Source organism: Acanthaster planci, linkage group LG02 (assembly GCF_054643075.1).
Source record: "Acanthaster planci isolate LZ-2023a linkage group LG02, COTS_SCS, whole genome shotgun sequence".
Taxonomy (NCBI): Eukaryota; Metazoa; Echinodermata; class Asteroidea; order Valvatida; family Acanthasteridae; genus Acanthaster; species Acanthaster planci.
Window position 1 is genome coordinate 24,164,891 of NC_141778.1, and position 20,757 is coordinate 24,185,647.

Here is a 20,757-nt window from a genome sequence, read left to right on the forward strand (position 1 = left end):
AACAGGTCATACATTCTTATCTCCATCCCGCTATTTTTCTCTTAGTGCAAAAGCATATCGGGTTTGATTCCACGAAGACGTGGTAGAAGATTCGCCCTGTATTTACTATATCTAGTACAAAGCTGCCACCCTTTTACTTCCCTTAGCTTTCTGAACCTCTTGGTGGCGCTTGTTGTAATGACAGTGTCATGCATGTAATTGGAATGGTGCCAAGACGAGGCCCAGTCAAAATATTATAGTATTGAGCGTACATAGACACGTTGAGCCCCCCGCTATGTCAGACGTCGTTACATCTGGTGACTTTCTGCTCTTTGATCTCTTCCACCGGGGAGAAAAGTCCACCCAAACACAATAATTTCAAAGTCAGTTCTGAATTGTCGGCAATGACGGTGATTCTTTTGGATAATATTGAAGAGTACGAAAACTGGTACCTGGCCTTCGCGTCTTTGTTGTTTCAGCTGTCACGTTTTTCGGCCCCCACGGAGCGGTGAGACTCACGGGGCTGGAAACCAACGACTCCGGCTGACGGACGAATCTGTTGCACATGCCGCACGGTTTAGGCGCCGAAGAGAGCGCCATGCTGTCAGCGGGAAACGGCAACGTGAGAAACCTGTCGAATCGCGCTTAAATCACGTTCCAATAATATGTCTTTTGTATCTGTTTTTCCCCATCTAACCCGATTCCCCGCCCAGTGACTTAACTGTGTTATAGTTCTTGTCGTCCTTTATGAACGCTTCATTGAATGCCATTCGGTAAAAAAAATCTTCGATACAATGCTCAATATTACTGAGTAAATATTTACTGTGAGCGAGACTTGCGCGTGTGTTTCACAATCGCTTAAATAAAAATAAAAAGCCCAGTAACTTGTCCCAAAGTAGACATCACCTCGGACAAGCCGAGCATGGAAGTGTCGTGAAACCAATTACCTAATTGATTCGTGGCTGATGGTTAGAAACCAAGCAAGACAACAGCCCTGCTGGTTGGGCCATGCGCTCCATCATTACTGACAGCAAAATAGTGCAATAACCTATGGTTGGCGTTGTGCGACACGATGGGGTGCTCCTCCAGTGACAGAACGAGGAAAATGTACGGCATTGAGGGCGCTATTAACGCAAGACAGGTAAATCCAATCTTTTATTGTCTGTTATATCGTACGTTGTATTTGTAGACGCATAACGAAACAAAAGTACAGTAGTCATATTCATTTAACCTTGTATCACAATATTGTCTCATTAAACAAATGTAAAGTATGCATAAAATAAGTAAAGTCAGTCCAAGTTGACTTGGATTTGATTGGAATCGGAAAGATGGGTGTGTCAACGACATGGGAATCGCATCATAGGCCTGTATGTTATCACTTACTCAAAGGCTATGGCTAATTCATTTACTAAGGTCAAACTCGTGGAACCCAAAGCTATAATTATTTAGTGTGATATTCGCATTTGCTGTTATGCTGTTCGTGGAAGTCTTGCATTTCAGTTTAGAGTCATCTTTTATTTGGCTAACAATGTAAGGCAAGGAATACACGTATCTGCCGGCAAATGAGCCAATGCAGGCTCGCGAATTTTAGAGGGCGCCCTCATATTTGTGAACTTTGTTTTCCCTTGGTATTTTTTTTTGGGCTGAGTTAACAGTCTGGTCAAAACCTATGCTACAGAAAATGTTTTCTTATAAGTCTTTTATCCTTACCTTTCCCGGCATCAAGCATATTTTTAACATGCAAATCTACATCACTACATCATACAAAAACCTCGTGGCTGAGTTCGGGCGGCTTGTTCCCGGATGTTCACGAACAGCTCGATTTGTGGTTCGTGGGTCAGCCGCTCGAACGCTGGGAGCGTACAACCAGGTATCGCTGGTAGTTAGTGACAAGAACATGCAACATTGCCGGCGTCCATGTAGGCTACGTTGTTCGAGAGTTAATGTTTGGATGGGCTGAATTCTTTTCTAGGGAAACAGGAGCATTCAATTCTGTCTTACGGAAAATAATTAATGTTAATTTTGCAAAACTTCCCATTGTCTATTGCTTTGGAAGCCATCTCTCTACATTTTGCAACTGTTCAAAAATCAAAATCTCACGAGGTTTTTCGTGTGTTCCTGTAAAACCCTGACGAGGAAGTGGTGTATGATCCTGTTCCGAGAACAGTGTTCTTGAGTCGTGTTCCCGCTGCTTTAGCACGAGAACAAGAAACCCGTGTCAAAAACAAGCCGCCCAAATTCGACCCGTGTGATCAGCAAGAACGCCCTCTGTTGACAAAAAAAAATCACTACACTTTTTGTGCATGTCTGCTAGTCAGTTTCGCCCCGTAGCCTGAATTGGGTCCAAGCATAGACATATATTAATAAAATCTGGACCCTTAATGGAGCATTCGTGATGCGGACGTCGTTGAACCTATTAACGGAAGTAGAGTACCGTCCATTTTGCCGTGCCGAAATTTTCGAATCAACGCTAACCTATGGAAGACAGCCACGATTTTTGATATTTTGTCGAAAATATTCAATATAATCATTTCGGTGCACCGCATTCAATTACTGCCCAGGGGTTACGGTATCAATTAGTACGAATAACTCTTGCATATGATGTCCGTGTCCCATGTAATCACCAAGGAAAACGTGAATAATGGCCCAAAAATTTTCACAGTTTTCTGCTGAACTGAATAGAGGTTATTGCCACGTACAACACTGGCGATTTAGCACGACCAGACCTAATAGCATTGTATTAAAGAAAGGTTTCTATCCCAATACAGACCCCATACTTTGTAAACATTTTTAATTATAAAATAATTTGTTTTGGCTGGCTTGGTATTAATTATTTAGGAATTGCCTACTTGATATTATTTTACTTCTTTGTAACCACTTTTTACTTTCTTTGTAATGCTGGCCCACACTGAGAAATGAAAATGACATTTCTCAGTGCATTTTCATGCAAGCCCCATGTCCGTCTTAGTTATGGCAAAATAAAAAGGAGCATTCTCCATTTTAAAGTTAATGCGCATTATGCCCTGTAATCTCGATCATTTTTTAATGGCCAGGCATGTCTCAAAACACCCTTCACTTTCTGTTTATATCTAAACGTAGCCTAATCATCAAAACTCTTCCTGTGAAATGTAAAGGACAGTCCTTTCCTGACATGCCTGAGGATCGGAGTTAGTCTTGCCAAATATTCTGCACACTGTGGCACCACAAAGCAGCATATCCTCCTCGTGTTTCACTACTGATACCTAAGCCATCACAAGATCATTTGGTAAAAATGGAAAGGATGGTCTTCGGTCCTAATAATGTTGGCGGTATTGTGTTGGTTGGTTACACTGTCCCTATGAGGCCAGTTAAACCAGGAGTTTTTTAGGGACGTGTAAAAAGCTTTTACATGCACTTTATTTCTCCACTCTAATAACCCTAATGTTCAAGATACTACACCGAGCTCAAACTCAATGTACATGTTGAGATTCCTGATTATTGAAGCCTGACAAGATAAAGTTTGAATACTGGGAGCGTTGTCATTATTCAGTCTGAACCTCCGTGGATCTTAAATCCGCGGGTCTCTCAACGATTGAGGGTGCATTCTAAGAATGAGTTCAGGGCCGTTTTTCAATACTCAACTTCGTCTCCGTCTCAGGCTTCGTCCCCGAAACCAATCCCCGATTGTGGGCCCGAGGCTTTTAAATAAAATTGGATTTCTGTAATTTTTGGCTCTCTTGCATCATATTTGATGTTTTGTGGCACTATTAGACGAATTATTGCGCTTCCAGCTTCAAAGTCAGGTAGTAAAAAAACAGCTGATGCCTGAGACGGAGCCGAAGTTGAGTATTGGAAACGGCCCTGGTTACAGCTGCACCGAGTCATTTATGAAATCATTGCAACGCTTGCGTTTTCAAAACTTAAGCGTCGGTGTGTGATGAAATGGCTGTGGTGTCTTTCCTTTTCAAGAACCCTCGCCAGAAGCAGCACGGCTAGAAGTCCGTCCCTTCTCTCTTTAATCATTCGAATTTCAAGAAGCTTGTTGTGTAAACATAAATATCTCCAGCTTGTAGACCTTGTCAACCTGCCAGTGTGACGGCAAACCTCCTCGTCTGTTGGGCTTGACTTTTCTAAAAATCTACAGTAGACAGTTCATATTAAGTAAGTGGTAAGCATGCAATTCTGAAACGGAATTTTAGGCCATTGGGATGCAGAATATTCCCGCTTTTGGTCGTGTTTTGTTCGTGGCCGTTGTTTAATCTGAGCTGATTTTAAGGTTCTGTACGTCGTACTTTGTGCATGCACGAGAGAGGGGGCTATTCCTCCAAGCAACTACCCGCCTTCTAGCGTATCCGCGTGTGTACCGGACGTGCAGCGCTAACGGCATTCGATTGCCGTCCACAGCTCTTAGTTTGTCACCGGTGAGGGTGTATTTGTGAACGGAAGGGATACCCGCACTGCTAAAGTTACCATTTCGATGTATCATCAGCCACATGAGCCCCGAGCTGGACCAAAAGAGGGCGCAATTTTTCTAGCACTGGCGGCTCCGTTGATGGGAACTGCACTTCGCTGGTTCACAAACGACTTAGAAATGTACGGTTAAGGTCGCGGTGCTACCAAGAAAGTGAAACTGGTGCTTCTGCTCCAGCCTTGACGATACGTCTGTGTGGTCTGTGGAGTAAGCGTTTGCATCAGCACTGTGTCTGTGGTGTGTACATAAATTAAAGGGTTAATCTTGAGTGGAAGACACCAACACGTTGAACTCCAGATTGTGGCAATTTAGGGTGCACCGAACTGGTGCGTCAGATTGATGGCAGCTTTCAACCAATCAGTACCCGGCCAACGCTCCGACGGGCTGGTATACAGGCATCAGTAAACGCTCTTTAAGAGTGGAGTCTGAGGAACATACTCGAACTAGCTACACCTGGACCAGTCCAAGATATACTGGCACGATTGTACCTTTTTCGATGGTTGATATCAATTTTATTAACGCGTACTGACGGAAAGTGGCTACGGTGCTCCAGAACTGCCATTCGACTTTGTAAAGATCCTGATATGTTTCTATCTAAAAATGACAACATCATTCGGGCTAGGATGTCAATCATCCAGGAATTTTGACGACATGAAAGTAAGTGTCATATCCAGATTTAATTCAGTATAAGGTTTCACCATTTTAAGGTAACTGTTATCACAGCATGACGACATCCTGAGGTCACAACGTCGACATTCTTCGATTTTTATCAGTCACCTTCAGGATTTCGTCGAGAAATTGTATTTGGATGTCGACAGCCTATTTCCAGGATGTCACCACACCGTATAAATAATTTGTCTCAGGATGTCGTTTTCCTTTACCATTAGGGGCTTTATCATCCCGTGATAAATCTCTCAAGGGTGTCGACATGTCTGTGAAATGTTACCCGGGAAGTAAAAAATGATAAGGTCACCGCATATAGGATTGCACCTCCGGAGCTCTGTATTCAGCACATTGTCGTCGAGAAATGTTCACCATCAAAAAGATCAAGAGATATTAAAAGGCAGTGGAGTGCCGACCTAATATCACTACGGGTTATGGAAAATCATTGGGGTTTGCCGAATCAAAGGTTAGGCCTACAGGTCATCTTAACACAGTGACATCGTTGGTCCATATCACGGAAGCCTCGTCTCTTGAAAGTGTCGAATAGACCACACTAGCGGCTATCGGCAGTCGTTGATGAATAACTTCAACTTGGGAAGGAAAGAGTGAGAAAAAACGAGTCCCTCCTGAGGTGACCAACAAAAACTAAAACGAAGGCACAGGAAATAAACACGGAAGCGACTCAGGGAAGTCTCGGCAGCGGTGGGTGGCTGGCTTGTGACAGGCTTGTCTTCACACCTCGGGGTCCGGCGGTAACGACGAGATATGGCCCCGCACACGGGCAACCATCGCTCAAGCCCCCGTCAAATTATGAAAACCAAACATCGGAGAGTGAGCTCGGTGGATGGCAGCGGCTGACATGGATTTTTCCATCCGTCATCTCTGGTCACAGCTTCCCTCCTTTTCCGCCTCTCTTCTCCTTCTTTAATCCCGAAGAAGTTAATGTGTAATGTGGGCAGTTTACTTAACATCGGATATTATTTGATTAGCCGAGGCAAACGAAATGTCCCGTGGGGTATGGTTACAGCACCGGAGTAACGTGAACGATCATCGCTCCATTATAGCAAGGGTTCTCGTGTACCATTTTAGACAGAATAATGAGTGTGGCGACATTTGCCTTTGTGACAGTGCTAACTCGCCGACATGAACCTGCTTTAATTATCGCCAGTGGTAGTTTTTCTCATTCTTGGTTCATATCATAATGGGGTTATGATCGTATGCAAATACTGTGTGTGACGTCATGCGTAGTAGTCTTTCTTTCGTAATGTCTATAAATGGTTTGACGACAGACGAATAATCTCCTGATCGCTGTGACGTTAACTCTCGGAAATCACTATGTAGGCAGAAACAGCAAACTCGATTTGTGACAAGTAATGTTGCAAAATGCTGTATTGTGATCTTACATAGACATGATCAAGATTAATAAGCCACGATTACCCTTGCGAAAATGACCATTGTCGTTGCATTACTGAAGGTCAGTGAAGTTCATTTCGTAAGAATGGGATTGTGGCTTTTTGTAATGTAGCAAACGTGACTGGAGGTTAGCCAAAGATGTAAACAATTGATGCTATCTGAGCGTCACACTTGAAAACAAAATATTGTTTACTATCTGCTGTTCCTGTCCCGCCTCTAAGAGTGCGCATGCTCGCCGCGTTTGATCCTTGGACCCTGTGAGGACCGTCCATCAAGCTGGTAGGGCTTTTCTGATTAGCCGTCGGTCGTCAGAACCCCGCCTCCGTGGCGTCCTCATCCAGTAGCTTCGCACAGTGAGCGGAGGCGCCTCGCGAAGCCAGGGAGGACCTTTGTACCCGGGCCGACGCTCGTGACGGGGGACGGCGGCCCGCCTCAAAGGACGCTGGTAAAATATTTATCCGATCCGAGAGCGATACTGACTCTTCATTGAGTTGTCGTGAATTTGGAGAGGCCGGCGCCTTTAATGGACACACAAAGGTCAGGCAATGTTTGGCAGGACCCAACGGTTTGGCGATAAGAGCGGCCGGGCCGATGATCAGCTCATGCAACTATGGAACGCCGTAAGAACATAATAGTCACGTGCTGAATTACCGTGACAGACACCTCTGTTATCCAACATTATCTTGCGTAACACGGATGGGTTTGCCATAAACCTGGGACCCTTGTGTCCGTCCCTTCTTCAACTTTGACAACGCAGGGATCATTAATCGCGCCTGCACGTGCTCCAGCTTCAGAAAACCCCAGCTAGAGAATGCACAATTTCATTGCGAGCGAATATTTTGGAAAAATCATGGATTTATTGTCGGCTATGCATGAACCCCTTTACAGTTCTGTTGGCATTGGCACTGTATACTCCCTAATGGTGTCTATCCATTTTTTTGCATTTGGTCACGCGCTTACTCCTGCTCGCGATCATGCATTATTGTCTGTCTGGCGTGCCATACCTAGAGCTTCAGTAATTTGAAGCACTCGTCCTCTTAGCATCAATTCGATTACTTTCATAATTGAACAGGTTTCCTCTCTTTTTTCATCCCTTCCCCCCTCTTTCTTTACAATCTTGCCAGTTTCATGCGCGTACACATGCAAGTCTCCCAGCTCATAATATACTGCAGGCAGGGAGACTGATGTTTATTCCCCTTGGTGTGAAAGATGGCCGCGTGCGCGGGCTTCGCTGCAGCAGTGACGGATGGGTCCCGAATGGCAAAGCGCGCGCCCCGCGCTGAACCCGCGATCCGCGGGTTCGTGAGCCACCATTCCATGACACCAAACATGGTGGACAAGATAAACGGCAGTAACTCCGCGTAACCAGTCGCTGCCATAGTAACCCGTGACCTCTTGGCATTGCATCCCGAGTTTTGTTTCTGTTTAATTTTAAAGATTTATCGGGCCTGCTGCATGCCAAAGTGCGTCAGTTCCCCATCTTTTTTTTTCTTCTTCTGGGGGGTCGTGATATAACGGCGCATTTGTTACAAGCGGGCCCCATCCACCGCAGAATATAGAGGTGGCATTCTGAAGTGTCTTTGGTGTGTACCAATGTTGTGACTGGTCCGTTTATCTGATAGGCATCTTGTCCGAGATAGTGGGCAGTCCCTGTGTGCGTGGCTCCCCTTGCCGCCCTGCCGGTGATGCTGCAGCCCCGGTGTGCCCTTGTCGCATTCAACCGTTGCCATGCATATGGGCTCCCTGTTCGCCGTTGGGGTTACACACGCATATCACACGCACACTGCATGCAGTGTTGTGGGGGGGGGTGTCCATATTTTTCCTTCGTAATATTGCGAGCCCTGTCGGCAGGTTTGCTCTCTCTTGTCATCGAGCTTCGCCAATTCTGCCGGTGCTTGTGCTCACCCGCGCTTGCATTCCGGCGAATTACCTCTCGTGTCACCCCCACGCATACTAAAAGTGATGGGACCATGGATACGCGAATGACAATTTACATACAGGTACATCCAAACACACCACAAACACACACCTGATCACACTGTAAAAATAGGAGCAGACACGGACACACACGGGCAATTCCAGCATTTTTTTTTTCGTGAACTTTGCTTTTCACACCATTAAACACAGATGTAAAACAGTTTCAAAACGTCAGCAATTTGTGGAAGACACTACAGTGTTGTTTTCGATCGACGATGTCAATCTCGAAACATCTGATGTTTGGTCGGTTCAGTGGAAGATGTGTATGATGAACACTGATTGCATACCGGTACATTTTATGTTCTTAGTCATCTTTACAACCCGTGCATTCGGCAGTTTTGTCGACATTCCAAATGTCAACGACGTCCTTAAGAATATTGATCGGTGTAACTGTTCCATAATCGCTGAAACATAAAATCCACGTAGTCGCATTCTGCACCAGACAGTGCACTCTAGTCGCCATTATCGTAGTCTAGTATTCTAGTAGTCTAGTGGTCTAGTATACGTGTAATGCGCAACGACAGTTCGCAAGTTAATTTAATTGATACGCACTCAAAATAGCACGAGCATTGGTATAAATAATCTTGATGAGATAATCACAATGTACTGACAACCACGTGGCTCAACCTTCACTTCAATATCTGATTTTTATTTTCGTGTTATCTCAGTGGTATTGTGAAAAAGCACTAATTTCCTTTTTTTTTAATCTCAGCGTGGCAAATTAACACCTTGGGACAGCAGCATTTTGCTGTAACCAGGCGAACGCTTATGAAATAATTCCAGTGTACATTAACATATCTTGGCGACTTCTCACTGACTTGGAGACCTAAACATTCTCTCAACTAGAGGTGGCAACATGTTTAGGGTCTTCTCAGTAATGCACGGGAAAGGGATAAGATGCCACATACGGTGAGAAGGGGGGGGAATTTCCATAGAAACCGCAAGGTTTTCTATGGTCTGAAGCCTCTATAGTCAGAGCCCCTTGTATTATTACCTCTGTGAACATGCAACGGAACGCTCATGGTGACACTTTCACGAGAACGTCAGGTCCCCAACTGGCATTCTCTGCATGTTTGCAATTTGAAACAGTCTTTATAAACTCATAGTCAATTTCTTTGAAGGAAAATTTCATGACTTTTGGTCAAAACAAATAAATTAGTAGTTTTCCAATGCAGCGCCGCAGAAAAACAGTGGATGGGTTGACATTATCTGGGAAGCAGGCTTCATAATGACGGACAAATATTGAATACGTTCAGATTGTGAAACATTCCGGCTTTATCAATTTCCCTTCCCTTCTTTTGGAACGCCAACAAATTTTGTCATGCACTTCAAATGAGCAGAGCTTATAATTGTCTGGTTCAAATTTGTTTCAATTGAGAAGAAGATAGGAGTTTTAATCCATCCCATGCAACAACATTCGCGGCGGTGATTAATGGGGTTGAATTCACCACTTCTGGTAATTTTTCAGTGCTAACATTTACAACTCTAATTCTTTGCTCATTTGTTTGCTGTTATTCGATATTCGGGCCTTCGGCATGAAAATAGTTTATAGGGCATCTCTTTTCCCCTTGGGTGGTTGAAATACTAGTTAAGCCGTTATGTTGACCTTTCGTCAGTTCCGTATTTCAAATATAGGTTTGTTTCGTTGGTTTCATAACTGATGCTCAGTTCAAAGTCAAACTGAAACAAAAGATGCACATAAAATGGTACTGATACTGCAAGGAAAGACATGACTCAGGAAATTTGGAGTATTTATTGTGAGTGCTAGAAGCGGAACTGAAGGCATGAGGACTTTTTGGCTATCTGAATACTTCGTCTTTCTTAGACCTTAAAATGACAAATTGATCTTTTAATACTGATGGAGTTTTTTCCTCGAAGCAAGAAAGACGCGATGTGCCTTTATTATTAATAGTGCATTCCTTTCCAGAAACGGGAAAATGGCCGACCACAAGGCACATACAACAACTTAACGCATAATGCTCCCTGTCAGACCCATACTTACTTGATTTTGATTTCACAAACTTGACAAATTTACGCTGTGCTATGAACTTCAACTAAGTCACTTTGAATGTTGGAAGTTTCCCGAGATAATAAAAGAAGACAACGTGCTGTGTGACGCACGAAAAGCCAATTGTTGGCAATATACATCTGAGAGGATCATTTTTTTAATCCTTTGTAATTATTCCGATTATCTCGCCGTACGCCTATTTGCAGTTCTTCCAACGGATTAGCAGGGGCGTAAAGTGTCATAAAATGATTGGTGTTGATGTAAAGGGTAACGGCACCAAAGACGTCTCGCTGTGTTGATGTATAAACGGGCACGACACATATATCTATCGAATTATTTTTTCCGCAAGTACTGTAGCCGCAATCTTTTCTGGTATTTCTATTTATCGACATTGTTTGAATGGAGGATTGGAACGCAGTGCTCAAGTATATTGCGTTATGTTCAACTGCACGGCCATGGGTAACAATTTCGCAAGAGGAGATAGGCGCATTTTGCGCCAACAATTGTGTACTTGTTCATTCCAGTAGCAATAATACAGAACAAACATCGACAACAAATGGTGGCATTTTGTGACACGACTTCTTTTCATCTCGACAGAAATGGACCCTTGATCTCCCCGTCTCGTCTGCCCAAAATAGGCCCCGGGCAGCCCGGGTCCCCCACTGATACATGCCTCGCCTGGGCCGATTGTTACTGGTTCCGTTATCTCGGTGGTCTGTTTGATGTTCAAACGTAGCCGTTGTAACACGTCCGTGCCTATGGTACACGTTGTGCAGTTCTAGGCCTTCCAATCTCGCTGCGTGCTGTTGTTTTTGTTGTTGACGTTGTCACTAGATGGCGCCCTAGAAGCCCCGTGTAGCACATTCATCCCCGTGGCAGCTAGCCCTGGGTCTGATCCACGGGATGTGTTGAGACTAGACAGATAGCTTGAGCCGTGTTTGTGCCGCATCACCTGTGTGTGTATATGCGCGTAAGCAGGGGCGGTGTGCCTCATTGTGGTGGTTCACCACGGACTGTCCTCAGCTCGGGAGACCCCGCTCTTCACGCGGCCGCCTGTCCTTCTTAAGTGTGTTTTGGCGTGAGACTTGGTGTCGTTTGTTACCTTGCGTTTTGGGTTCATCGCGGCTTAGCTCAACTTAGCACGGACAACTTGGCAGCGGAGTGTCATCAGGCACCATGATGGAGGGTAACAGCCCGTCGTTTTACAACTCGCCGTTCGGCTTCCACAATGATCAGTTCGTCGGGCCGCCAATCTCTGCCAGCACCGGGCCTCACCGGAGCTACAGCCCGCCTCCCCCACCGGCCTGCATCTACGCCGACAAGGCCGGGCCGCAGGTAGGGGGCTACGGCGGAGCCCCTATGGCCGTAGTGGAGTCCCGGGTGGACGAGGGCCTGCTGCAGTACCCGCGGATGACCAACATGAACATGATGACTCTGGCCAACATGACACTGCCCCAAGACACGGCCTGCACGCAGGCCTGTGGGGCCGGCACGGGAGCCGCGCAGCCGTGCGACGGCGTCCGGGAGCCCATGCAGCACCAGGCCGGCCAGCTCGGCCACACCGTCATGCCGGGGACTACAGCGGTTGCCGCCTGCCGGGGATCAAATCAAAACCTCGGAGGCAACCCGGGTGCTCACCACCACACACCCACGGCCCCGGCCGGCAAAACAAAGGCGGACGAGAGAAACCAGAACCTCCCCTTCCCCTGGATGAAAACTACCAAATCGCATGCTCACATGTGGAAAGCAAACTGGCCAGGTAAATTCAAAATGTCTGCGTTCATTCCTCCGTGTTTTGATTCGTGTCATCTGTGTCCCTCGTTCCTGCATTTATTTACCCTTCTCCTTAGTATGAACATCCCCCTCATGCGGTCCTCCATCTGTCGTTTTAGCGGTTTCGTTGTTTGATTTCACCTGGATGCAAAATATCTGAACATACTTGACAGAAACTTAAAGACTAATAAAATCAAATTCACGTATACTACTCACAGTACACAATTCCCAAATTGAAACGATTTCCTGCCTAGGCCTATTATGCCGTCAACCAAATCAACTAAATAATTTCAACTGACGCGCTGCTGTTTGGCAAGGTTTATGGAAGGAATGCAAAAAGATATTCTGATATTCCTTGTGTAGTTTATCGTAAATCACTCTCTGACCAGTTTAAACTTGCCCTCAGTCTTTTCTGCAATAAAATTTACCCGGTACCACCGCTGTTTCCGTTAAAAAGTGGTTCTTTGAACCAAAATAACATGACATTCAATTCAGCTGAACAATTTCCCGCTTCTGTTTTACTCGGCTGGCAATTAATGTCGTAAAAAAATCGCCCTTTTCCCAAGAATGACTCCTTCGCTAAAGCTTTAAATCTCCTATTTATCCTAATTAGAGTCACAGAATAAAACAGGCCGTTGCAATCAAAGTCGGCAATTCACCGAGCGCAGTGTAATTTTGTGTTAATCTAAATAGGTTTATAAAAAATATGTTATTCATATCTCGGCGTTGTACCTTATCAGTCGTAATGAAATATCGCATCTCGTTAGTTATGGTGCTGTACCATGTCAGTCCGTGTTCCCTTGATAAACGGCCGTCAAGCTTTTGTCGCGTACCAGCGATTACAACTGAGTTCCTAGGCGTTTCTAATCTCGTGCAGCCTCTCTCTTTTTGTGATTAAACTATTTTGGAGATTTTGCTAAAAATGGTTTTTATTATTGACTTGATATTCAATCAAACATGATTTGTTTTCACGATGTAATTTTACACAACGGCTCTGAGATTACTGTGATAACAACCATGTTTCCCATTGATCAAGCAAAATAATTTTAAAAAGCATTCAAATCCTGTTTACTGACTGAGTTCTATTTACTGACGGCTTCAGTATACAATTTTATTCATGGTTTAAAAAATTCATTTGAAAATGCTTCTAGAAATAATATCATATGATACTTGCAATGCCAGTGTCGGTTTACCACATAGTAATTGTGTTGTTGATTGTATTCATGTGTAATTTATAATAGTCGTTCGATATCGTGTTTGTGGTTGCATTATGTTTGTTTTTCTTCTGTTGGAGCTTGTTTTGCAGTTTGCATAAACACCTCATTTGCTTGTGTTGGTTCCCACGCAAAAACGTGCCATATTTTGTCATGATGTCACGATAATCTGTTTTACCTTTTTAAGAAATGGGACTTCAACATTTGTGATCTCATGCGGTGGGCGAAGAGCATTTTCAAGACTCGCTTCTCAGGCTAAATCGTTTTGTCGTGTTTAGCGCGAAAGACCTCACGGTGAACAGGTTTATGCGTGAAGACGTTACACGCTATTTGAACGAAAGTTTCCCGCCAAATGTGTCCAAAAAGTGCAGCGTAGGCTCGAAACGTGACGGATAATGATAAGGTAAAACTGAGCAAATCGACGCCGCGTTATCGTCCTGGCTGATGCGGGCACAACATCAATGATGGCCTGGTGGGGCTCCTAGTATCGCTCACTCAATCCAACCTGCCGGGATTCACGCTATGCTGAAAGCTTCAGTGCCCAGAGATATAGAAAACCCCCAAAAAAATCAGTACAGATAACATTTATACATTTCTTGGAAATGTGATGATCGGCAAACAACTCTTCAAAATTTGGGATTTCTTTCGCTATTTTTCAGAAAACTGTAGTCAGAAATCAAATTGCGTTATGTGACTGAAGGAAAATGAATCTTCGTTTGTCTTTGTGTGGAAATTGTTGAAGTGCGCGAGAATGCTCAAGAGAAGCTTTACCTGCATATCTCACATCGCACAAGACTTTCAAAGGCTTAATTCATTATTTCTGGAAATGGTGCGAAATAATGGTGCCACTTTCTTGCTCTGTGGCAGACGTATGCCTCTTTTACATTATTGTCATGACTTCAGTCTTATAGTGGTGCTCATTCTGTGACTTGACCTTGCAAAGGGACCTCGTCGTGTCGAACACCAGACCCACTGCCAGCTTGAAACCCTGCACGGCTCAAATTTATGATGTCGTCTGCTCGCGCATTGTCATCCAAGACAGTTCATAAGAATTGCGGTCACACACACACGCAACGTCGCTGTATACTGATTTCGTATTTTGTGTTCTTGAAATTGGACTAGCCTATTTTTTTTTTTGATTTATCATTGTCCAAAACAGAGATATTCGGCGAAAGATCGCGTTAGTTTTAGCAGCCATTATGAGTATTTCACCCATTGACATGCAACATAAAATATGTAATAGTATAGGCCTAATTGAATTTCTTTTTTCAGTCTATTTGCAAGTATAAACACTGCCAGCTTGATGGCATATTTTACAAGTTATGCAGCTTTTTGAATATATTTGTTTACTGACAAGAAACACCTTTTTCATAATCACACTCACCCGGTTTGTTCGTGAAATTTGCAGTTTTGCGCCGCACAATCGGGCATAATTATAAATAAGAAATATGCGTCTTAATTTTCCATATATTTTCACAGTTTCAAATTTGTGTTTCAGATACAGATGAATTACACCTTGCAGAACATTTCACGTAGTACACATTCAGTCCTATGTAAAAAGATAAGAATAAAAAAGACACTGATTTTAAATGAATAATTTTCTCTCTCGTGGGAGTGGTAAAACGAGAAATAACTAAACGGTCCTTATGCTGGACCGGCTTGTGCTGACTTCGTACAAATGTATTCTGCTGGCAAGCGCGCCATCATGAGCTCCCTATTCCTCAATGCAGTCGGCGGCATTCCCTTTATTTCTGGAGGAACCCAAAAAAAGACTGCATTGTCTCTTGAGTTTTCATCGATCTTGACCAATCGATGTCCGGCCATTCCAGGCAAATGGCGTCGTTTAGAAGGGGCGGGAATGGGATGGGGATAACAGGGTTTGTTGGGGGTGGGGCACGAAGGTTGCTCCAATGTCAAAATGTGTGCCCTTGCTCGCCGGGGGCCTACTTCAACTGGACAATGGCCGACAAGGCGCGTGGGCAATCCCATAAGTGATAAATGAACCAATCGCTCAAGAGATTGAATTTCGAATTCGCTGACGGCTGGCTATTACTTTTATTACCGCCCCGTGTTGTTTCCATTTATAATTGACGTCTGCATTATATTTTCTCCCCTTGTTCGTCTTAGGTGGGCTCTTCTTGTGGGTTTATTCCCGAAATGGAAGGAGAAGCAAATCGTCTATATGTTTATGGCTGGAAATAGCGACTGACAATTGTGCAATTCCTGTGTTGTGGAACAAAGTTGCACTTTTCTATGCACCGTAACGTTTCAAGTCACTGTGAGCCAAGTCGAGGCTGGCTGTTTTGCCCGCAAGTTTGCGTTCGCACTTCGTCGGGTTAAACGTCATAGGACACACCATTGAATTTTACGGCTAATGAAGCATATTATACAATAGCTAATACCTTAACCTGTTAGTCTGTGGAAATTGACCAACTTTTAGTATCTCTTGTTATGCCTAAAACGTAATTCGCTATTCGTATTAAGACTGTAGACAGGTGTTATTCTACATGGGCCAAGTTCCCAGGGCATGGCGCCTCAATTGACTTGTTGGGCCGGTCCCCGGTGATGTCCAAATAGTTCACTCTGGATCTACAGTGTAACAGTTTTTGTCTTCCATTCACCCGTGCATGTAAGAGGGTTCCAAAAAGACTCCTCTTCCATGATACTAAGCAGTCGAAACCGAGGCAGTATTTTTTGTTGTAACTACCTCCGTCCCCCTATACGCCTTTTGAGATGAGGTTTAACCAAGTCATCAAGTATATTTGTTAAAGTAATGATGAGCTTATATTGTTGGTTGCACCAGGGGAGCAGGGCGGGTGTCTTTGAGGATCGGCCTGGGCCGGCATTGATTAGTGGGGTTTTCCAATTACCTGGAGTCCGGGAGGATGAATAACTTGGCCCAAGTGAAGTGAATAAGGGAGTGAAAGACAGGGTTTAGTGGTCGGAGGATCTGTGGGGAAGTCATTGACCGCGAGGGCCCCCCAAAATACCGCCCTGAAGTTGCCTCCAAATCTCGAAGAAAATCTGAGACCGAGGGAAAACAAGTTCTTTAGTGTGCGAAAGGCAGATGCTGCATGATTAACAACCTGTTCTGTCCCCAGCGTTGGTAGAAATAATTTATAGATCTCTACCCTTCTTACCCATAAAATTTTACTTACTCTTCCCAAACGATAAAGGGATGCATGCAAGATGTACTTGAATACTGGACTACATTGGTGTAAGGGCAAACCCCTTAATTAAAAGGATACAATAATTGTAAAAAGTATGGAGACTATTTCTGGAAAGGACAGCTGGAAATGTTGGAACTAGCATCATGATTCCTCTACGGACAATATGAACCTTTTCTTTAGAGTCTGAAAAAAAACCACGCGACAGTTTTGTCACTCACGTAGAAAAAGATGCCAAAGCCGAAACCCATGGACGTAAATCAAGGGGGAATGGGGGCGTATACTCCTCCCACTGTTTGAGGTGGGCGGATGGGCTATTGAATCATTCCCCACACTTTTTGTGGTAAGCAAAAACAATTTTAAAGCGGATTGTGTAGAAGTTTTCGGACTTTCGACGACTAACATGCAGTCGATATCACTCAAAAGGGGGATTCAAAAGCAATAAATATGCCATTCTGAATGAATAACACAGATGTACATCAATGTCATGAACATCGACCGTAGAGCGTCATATTGTGTCACTCGCCCCCCCTTGCCGGGCAAGTCAACCCCCTCCCTTTTTTTCCATCCCCCATTCCCCCAATTTCTGGCACAGATTTACGCCACTGGAGAAACCCCCTTTTAAACCTTTTTATCTGTCAACAAAATGTCATTGAGCGTATGATTACAGACATAAACGTTTTCTTAAGCAACATAAACACATTTTCAAATGACAAGAATTGTAGTTCGTAAAACGGGGACTACCCCCTGAAACTTCGAGGCGGTGCTATTAACCATGCGTGTACATTTTGGGAAAGAATATCGCGTTTGAGCATTCGATTCCTTTTGTGTTGTTAAATAAGTTCCTGGAAGGATAGAAGTCGTGAAGTTGAATCATCACAAAGGCAGTTACTCCGTTAAAAACATTCAATTTTTAAGAGATACACAGTAGTGCTATCCGTCAGCAATTTTCCTGCGGATCAAACTGAGACATTCCGGGCTGCGCTGGATAAAAAGTCTTCCGTGACTTCTCCGTAAAATAGTCCACCGATGCTCAACGTTGATGCTGGATGCTGGAAGGGACACCCTTGCCCCCGTTTAGACCCGAAGATCTCGGGGAAAAAATACTCAGTTAAGCAGCTAATGAGAATTGCACGACCAATGAATTGTGCTTCTCGACTGCAGCAACCAGGAGCCGCGTGCTCAGGAGCCAAGCCCCCGGCGATTGCGCGAATCCGTCCCGGGGTGGATTGCGCTTCCGCGCCGATCGATCAACTCCGCCAGAACTGGGTTCCCCCGAGCGCCGAAAGCCATACCCACTTCTATCCCAGTGATAGGCCATGTAAAGCAGTTGAAGTCAGTTTGCCTTCTTTTACGGTGCGTTGGACGACCAACTTGAGCTTCGGACGATTGTCTTCCATCAAAGAAATCGTGAAAAAATATATATGTTTGTACATAATAGCGTTTTGCTCGTTCAAGTTTGACCGGGCAATCCGTCAAAGTCTCGTGGGTGGTTTGGGGCCGAGACGCGGCTGGCAGGGGCCGCGTCCGTCGCTATCTTCGTCCTTATTGTGCAAACCTCTTTGGACTCTCTAGCACCACATCATTCTTGCTGGATTTCTGCGGCCTGTCTTCTGTCAAGTAACGCAAGCTCGTAGCGGGAAGGGACATCGCAGACAGAAGTGCTTGCAGGTTTCAGAGTTAAAGACTCTGCTATCTTTCCCCCCTTGTTATTAATGACTTTTCATTCTTGTTGGTCCCTTACGAGGTGTGACGCAAGTTAATTGTAACGTAATGCATCACCTGATTCTCCCCGGCTACATAATTCATGTGGAACATGTTTAATGTTTAGACAGTCTCTGGCATGTAGCAACTGTACGCGGTTGGTCTTTGATTCTATTTGGATCCAGTGGTAAAAGCAAGTCCGACTACCCTTTCCTTCCTTTCCTTTTTCGTAATTCTGAAACCTGTGAATTTTGGTGCTTTGTTACTCCGTCCCTGTCTCTTAGGTCTGTTGTCTTCTTTCTGTCCCATTTTCATCTTTTCCTCCTGTAGGCCGAACCCTATAATTATGTTCAGTTATTATGTTCTCGAATATTCATGATCAAAGTTATGCCTCGGTTTACCTCTGCCCCTTTCCCCACATTTTAACATAATTACGCACAATGCGATGCCTCCAGTGCTCGGGACAGCGCCAGTACCTTGAATGGATCTCATGTTGTCCTAATGTGCTATAGTTGCATTGCTGTTTACTGATGATGACACGTATCGGCGATCTTTTCCATTTCCTAAGAGGGAAGCTTGCAATGCCAAGGGTTTACCTACCGTACATGTGTGCAGTTCATAATTAAAGTCACGTGATAAATTCTGTGAGTTGAAGCTTCAAGGGTCGTTTGTTATTCGCCTTACTGTTTCGATTCAATGGCTTTTTCATACTCAAAATAAGGTTAGCTTTGTCTTTCTGTTCTTAATCCCGTCGTAATTTTACTTCCTCAAGCTTCTCAACTTTAGAAGAGAGTCGAAGCGAACTCGTCAGAAAGAAGTTTAGCAACTGGTTACAATTAGGCCTGAGGTTTTCGTTAGAATCACTCCTTTACCCACTGCGAAGCCATTGTAATAAGTGTCATGAATAAACTGCTTAAAATGGGCATACAATTATCGGACATAAAGTTAAGGTTATTCTGGTGTTGCGCCCTCCTGTGATATTCTTGTTTCAAATGTTTACTTCTGCCCATCCACATAATCTGCCAACTCCATCCTATATCTTTTCTGTGACATCGTCATCATAATGGGCTAATTGCCAATCAGTTTTATTCATCTCCAAATCTTACAATATATCACCTCCAAGCTAAAGCTCGGTCCCTTCATTTTGCTGTGGCTGTTTTTGTGGAATTTATTCCCGCCATAAACTATCGCGAATGGCCCTTACCGTGTCATCGAGGGCAGATTACGGCAACATTTGCCCGCCAGTGCTTATTTAGTGATTATGGCCCACTCCGTCGATGTATTTGCTTGGCGCGTTTATTGGGGGCATAAAAGTCACACAGTATACTCGCATCATCGATGCGCACGTATTTTGCCCTCTATTCATGTATATCCAATACCGCAATTGCATCTCTCCTTTATTTTCGGATCAGGTCCGAAGTTTCAGATCAAGTAGATAAGATTTTTTTGTGGGGGGGGGGGGCTTTATTCTGTTGTTATTTCTGTTATTGTTTTTCGTAACACTTGCAGCCCAGATCGCCGAACTGTAAAACAGATTGTACAAGCCGTCCTCCTAAAAAATTCAAAAGTCTACTTCCATGTTGTGAGTTAGAACTTATGGATATAGAAAGTCATTCGATTATAAGTGATTACAATATGTTTATGGATTTTGTCCTATACTTATTCACTAAGAAATTTAAAAGGGACAAGCAAAGAAAAATACATTCGTCTCCCGGGTGGAACCTCTGGTTGCACATTGACTAAGTTCCCTGTAAGTGCTCTCGTTGAAACGGGGTCGAAATCATGAAGCCTTTGCAAAATCTCCTGGTTGCGTTACTGTTGAAGCACTCGTTGAAAATTACTGTTGAGTTTGCAGTCCTTGCGTACTGTCATTTAGTTATAATATCTTTGTGAAGCAGTGGTTAAAACGAACAGAGGTAGGAGTTGAAAAATAACCAGAATGTTTCTCATCGACTCATGGGTTGAAATGCACTCTATCTTTGGAACGATTTGGTCGCATTTCTATCGTCGCAGAGATTGAGGGACTTTTTTGTAGCTGATGCAATGCTCAAAATAACCCATAGATAATTTTTACAGTCACCAAAGACGGACATTGACAAGTCTTTATTAATTGCTTCTGTCAATTCTGGTTCTCTTATTAAACAATTCTTCAATTACATCAGCAAACTGTTGTGCGCTGTTTGGGGGGCCAACTCCTGATTAGAATTTCATTATCGTGAGTTAAACAGTGCAGAACTCCCAGTAAATGCAACTCTCCGTGTGAAAGACAAGACTGGCAGATAAAATCATAGAAAGTCAACTTAATTCGTTCAATTATTTTACCCACATGGTAAAACATTTCCAGTGACAAAGCCCGAGTTAATCTTTTTTAAATGTCTCGCAATTTGCCTACCTGCACGTGGATGGTTG

The 20,757-nt window shown here is 44.0% G+C and overlaps 1 pseudogene across 1 annotated transcript in view; it reads left to right on the top strand.

The window, feature by feature from the left end:
- Positions 1-10,692: 10,692 nt before the first annotated feature.
- Positions 10,693-20,757, top strand: part of LOC110988620 (uncharacterized) — a 32,492-nt pseudogene continuing 22,427 nt past the window's right edge. Inside the window, exon 1 of the transcript XR_015424403.1 lies at positions 10,693-12,249. The product of XR_015424403.1 is annotated as an uncharacterized LOC110988620 (transcript). The remainder of the gene's footprint in view (positions 12,250-20,757) is intronic.